The sequence below is a fragment of the Ostrea edulis genome, chromosome 2, assembly GCF_947568905.1.
Source record: "Ostrea edulis chromosome 2, xbOstEdul1.1, whole genome shotgun sequence".
Lineage (NCBI taxonomy): Eukaryota > Metazoa > Mollusca > Bivalvia > Ostreida > Ostreidae > Ostrea > Ostrea edulis.
In genome coordinates this window covers 59,273,087-59,278,418 of record NC_079165.1, presented here as the reverse complement: position 1 = coordinate 59,278,418, position 5,332 = coordinate 59,273,087, and positions in this window count along the sequence as shown.

Here is a 5,332-nt window from a genome sequence, read left to right as displayed (position 1 = left end):
CTATTGGGATCCCGTTATCTGTCCCGTTCTGTCTTAGTATTGTTCAGTTATGGAAAAATTAAGTGAAATTAGATCCTATTCATATCTTTGGAAACAACTCTTCCGTCGTATTTGTCAATGTTTTGTCAACTATTTAATTGCAACATTATTTTGTGTACTGAATGCAAGTTTGGTCTCGATCAGTAATTTTTGTAGATTATATGTTATTTGGGCGTCTATCATTAATATTTGTACATAATGTGCTATTTGGGCATCCATCAGTAATTTTTGTAGATTATATGCTATTTTGGTATACACCATTAATTTTTAGGAAGTCAGACGTGTGTAGATATACCAATTTGTCGTTAAGTTGTATATATATTCAGTAGCCATAGGTAAGCATACCTCTAAACTTTAAGATAAAATAAATATTTACGATTTGGATTTCGCATACACATTTGAATATGATTGTAAATATGATGTAGACATCCTTTTATTTAAAGTTGAACAATTTTTTTTTCTTCAGTTAATTAAATCTTGCAGGAATAATTGATTGATGCGTGACATTATGTTTTTGGAAATTAAAGTTAGTTATCCATTACTATCACTGTATCGTTTATTCATTCTGCAACAAGTAACTCATGAATATACATGTATAGGTCCATTCCTTTAGTTAAATATTGGTGTTGTAACAGGTCTAAAATTACGAAAGCTGATCAGTGTCAAGGACAAAATCTCGTTATTTTCTCCCAATTTCGAGATCTTATTTCGTAAATTCGATACCTTTCTTGTAATTTCGAAATCTGTATAGTAATGTCAAGATAAGTACAAAGCGTTTAGAATAACGAGATAATTACGAGCAAACATTATTTCCTTCACACTAATCGGTTTTCGTATAAAATGTTGGAATATGTTTAAGTTCATAGGATACAAATGTACCTACGATTTTGGACACATGAAATGAAATAGGATTTTGCTGTGTTTATGTGGGATTGTAAATCGCTCATCAATACATGAAATGCACCAATGAGAAGACATTTTTGAAGGATTTCAATTTTTATAACCCCCCCCCCCCCGCAACAAGTTGTGGGGGGTATACTGGAATCGGGTTGTCCGTCTGTCCGTCCGTCTGTAGACGCAATGGTTTCCGGGCTCTAAAGCATTATCCTTTCCACCTACAGTCACCATATCATATATATGGACTACCCATGGGATGAAGATGTTCCCTATCGATTTTGGGGTCAAAAGGTCAAAGGTCAAGCGCACTGGACATCGAAGTAGCAATATGGTTTCCGGGCTCTAAAGCGTTATCCTTTCCATCTACAGTCACCATATCGTACATATGGACTACCCATGGGATGAAGATGTTCCCTATCGATTTTGGGGTCAAAAGGTCAAAAGTCAAGCGCACTGGACATTGAAGTAGCAATATGGTTTCCGGGCTCTAAAGCGTTATCCTTTTCACCTACAGTCACCATATCATACATATGGATTACCCATGGGATGAAGATGTTCCCTATCGAGTTTGGGGTCAAAAGGTCAAAGGTCAAGCGCACTGGACATTGAAGTAACAATATGGTTTCCGGGCTCTAAAGCGTTATCCTTTCCACCTACAGTCACCATATCATACATATGGACTACCCATGGGATGAAGATGTTCTTAAAATGATTGATTGTTTAACGTCCCTCTCGAGAATCTTTCACTCATATGGAGACCTCACCATTGCCGGTGAAGAGTTGCAAAATTTAGGCCTATGTTCGGCGCTTACGGCCTTTGAACAGGGATGGATCTTTATCGTGCCACACCTGTTGTGACACAGGGTCTCGGTTTTTGCAATCTCATTCGAAGGACCGCACCATTTAGTCACTTTTTAGAACAAACAAGAGGTACTGAGGACCTATTCTAACTCGGATCCCCGCGGGACTCCTTAGAATTAAGAATAATAAATCTCAGGTTAGAAAAAATGTGATTTCTGATATAATTTTGTGGAAATTGTGTATACTTGCTCTGCAGTGAATTATCTATTTTCGTACAATGATGTTGCGGCCTTTATTTCTATATAAACACTATGGATTGTATGTTAAAAGTGCCACACAAAGTTTCAGGATCTATAAATTTCACTGCGTCAGTAGTGGTGTTAGCTAGAGCTGTTTTAGTCATTTTGGTGATAGTAGATAAAATGACTTCGGCAATAAGTGCTACTTCAAATTATTTCAACACTAAATACCTTTATATAATTTCTCGAGGAACATACCTTGATCATTAAACAAAAATCCTTCTTTGGAATCAAATTTCTCTCGAGAATAGTCCCGTGGGGGTCCAGGTTAGAGTAGATCCTCAGTACCCCTGGCTTGTCGTAAGAGGCGACTAAATGGGGCGGTCCTTCGGATAAGACCGCAAAAACCGAGGTCCTGTGTCACAGCAGATGTACCATCAATCAATTAGTCTTGGGAATAACCATAGACAAGGGCACATCAATGTAAATCTAAGCAAAAATGTTTCATATTTCGTAAGTATCCAATAAGCATTCATGTTGGCGCACACTTGTATAAACCCCTAGATATTACTGGTAAAAATAAATTTATTTCATTCGAAATTTCTTCAATTTCTTAAAATTACATATTGTCAGACAAAATAAATGAATTGAAGGTTCGAAAGGTACAGGATACTGGTGTTAAAACTAAAAAGGCTAAAACGAAATGCTAGGAAAACAGCAAATGGTCGCATTGTTAACTGAAAACTTGAATAGGGTTAGACAGCAGACGCAATGCCCCCCACCCTCTCTCTCTCTCTCTCTCTCTCTCTCTCTCTGTGTACTAAAATTTACAACACTTCACTCCCTTTGCACCCAGCATACGGTAATCTTGAAATTCAAGTATAGGATAATTAAACTGACATTTCACTTACAGTTTATGATATATCGTCTAGGACACAAGCCATGCAATTCATGTCAATTAGCCGTTATACGACCCCTCAACAGAATGGAATAAAATATTTCCTGTGTTGGCAACCTGCTTATACAGTCAAGGTCACTGGCATTAGAAAATTATTATTGAGTAATCTGCTGAGTTTGTCGTCCCCCTGGCTTTGGGAAATTACGATAAAGAGTAATGCTGAGTTTGTTGCCCGTGTCCCACGTTAGTTAGACGCTTTTCATTCAGGTTTTACAAGAAATACACGAGTATATCGTCTGATATCCGTGTATTTATCATTTTCTTGTCATTCCTTAAGAAGGCATTTTCTCCGTATTTCGTCGTCTTTACTCCCCAAGTAATCAATCTTCCAACTTCAAATGAGTCAAAACATGATACACTGAGATTAGGTAAATAAACAGTATCATTTCATGAACACAACTAATATGCTTCTAACATCTGGTTAACTTCATTTTTGGTCTTTCTTACAAATTGACAAGATTTTTTATTTTAATTGTTTGTTACGAAATTTATTTTCCCTTGGGATTGGTATGCGCAATGGCTGTACTATTTGTAATCATTGAATTATTCTGCAATCAAAATCCTCGTGGATTAAATAATTAATTAATGACCAAAATGTTAATGTACAGAGTTTCTGCTGCTGATTGCACGCGCTGGTCTCCTTTTTAAAAAAAAAAATGAAGAAGTGAGATTTATTTGAATTTTTCCACTTCAATCGATTAAAAATGTTGACGTTTAATTATAGTTTTTGTCAGTTATAAATATGTTGAAAGGTGAATGATTATTTCCATATGTCTTAAGGTCAAGGAAAGTTACAAGAAGGAATAAAATACGAAAATCTTGGTATGCACAAAACAATATCACTGCATAAACCCTCGATCTTATCTCGCATGCCTAATGAGTGTTTATGTTAACAGCAGGGCGTTGTAAACAATACAAAAACAGATTAAATCAACTTTTTATTTCGAAACGAACCCGCATTGCAATGAGAATTTATCAATAATCCAAGGGCGTTTTGTATGCAACATTTAAAAACTTGTTTCCCTAAATTTATTAATGTTCATCTAAATAAAAACCCACACGGATCCAGTGATGTTAATGTTACGCATTGGTGATACAGAATTCACTTGTGGTTTTATATTATGTTTTAAAGAGAATTGATAGCGGACTGTTTCCCCCCATAATTTGTTTTGATCCTACATGTATAGCAAAACTTGTCATATACTACATGTATACATCCTCATATGAAGTGCTTCTCTTGTAAGGATCACATCCGAGACCAAAGGATTGTATGTAATGAATGAATGTAAAACACTGCAAATGAGTAAACGTGCATTCGGGGGAAATCATACCTAATTCACTTGTGTAAGCATGAAAAAGCCATGTATCTAAAAATATATTTGATATAGACCTTTAGGTATTTTGGCTTCTATCTGTACACTAAAGGCGATACAGATTAACTTACCTCTTTGTATTGGATTCGTTATAACGATCTAGTTTGCCAATACAAGCTATCGTTGGGTCAAATGCTGTCTGACGTGTTTCATACCGATTATTAGACCGTTTGTGGCACACTGATTTTGACTACGGATAACTCCGTTTACCTGATCAAGATATAGGGCTTACGGCGGGTGTGACCGGTCGACAGGGGATGCTTACTCCTCCTAGGCACCTGATCCCACCTCTGGTGTGTCCAGGGGTTAGTGTTTGCCCAACTATCTATTTTGTACTGCTTATGAGATTGATCACTGTTCGTTATCTTCATCTTTCATTCTTTCGATTGGCTGATATCCAATAAACTAGAACATTATGTTCACCTGCACGTGTGTTCGAGGTTAATATAACATTTGATTTCTCCAATATCGGTCCACGGAATTACCAAATGGACACGATTGATTTTTTTTTTTTTTTGGTCGTTTAATGAAAACTCGCGCCTCTACTCACGTTTGACTAGGTCGTAAAGAAAGGCAGACTTGACGAAGATGTTTATTATCTCTTTCTTGCTTGTAAAAAAAACTACTCTAAAGCTAGAAATAATCATTTTAATCGCCTTGACTTGCTCAATATTGATACAAGTCTGTTACTGTGCGGTGATTTTGCCTTTGCAGACCAATATGAATATTTTTTCAGCTGTTTACTAGTAAATTCGTTTTTTACCTGTTAATCATTATCTCGTGTGACATATTGTAATACATTTACCTGTTAATCATTATCTCGTGTGACATATTGTAATACCTTTACCTGTTAATCATTATCTCGTATGACATATTGTAATACCTTTACCTGTTAATCATTATCTCGTGTGACATATTGTAATACCTTTACCTGTTAATCATTATCTCGTGTGACATATCGTAATACCTTTACCTGTTAATCATTATCTCGTATGACATATTGTAATACCTTTACCTGTTAATCA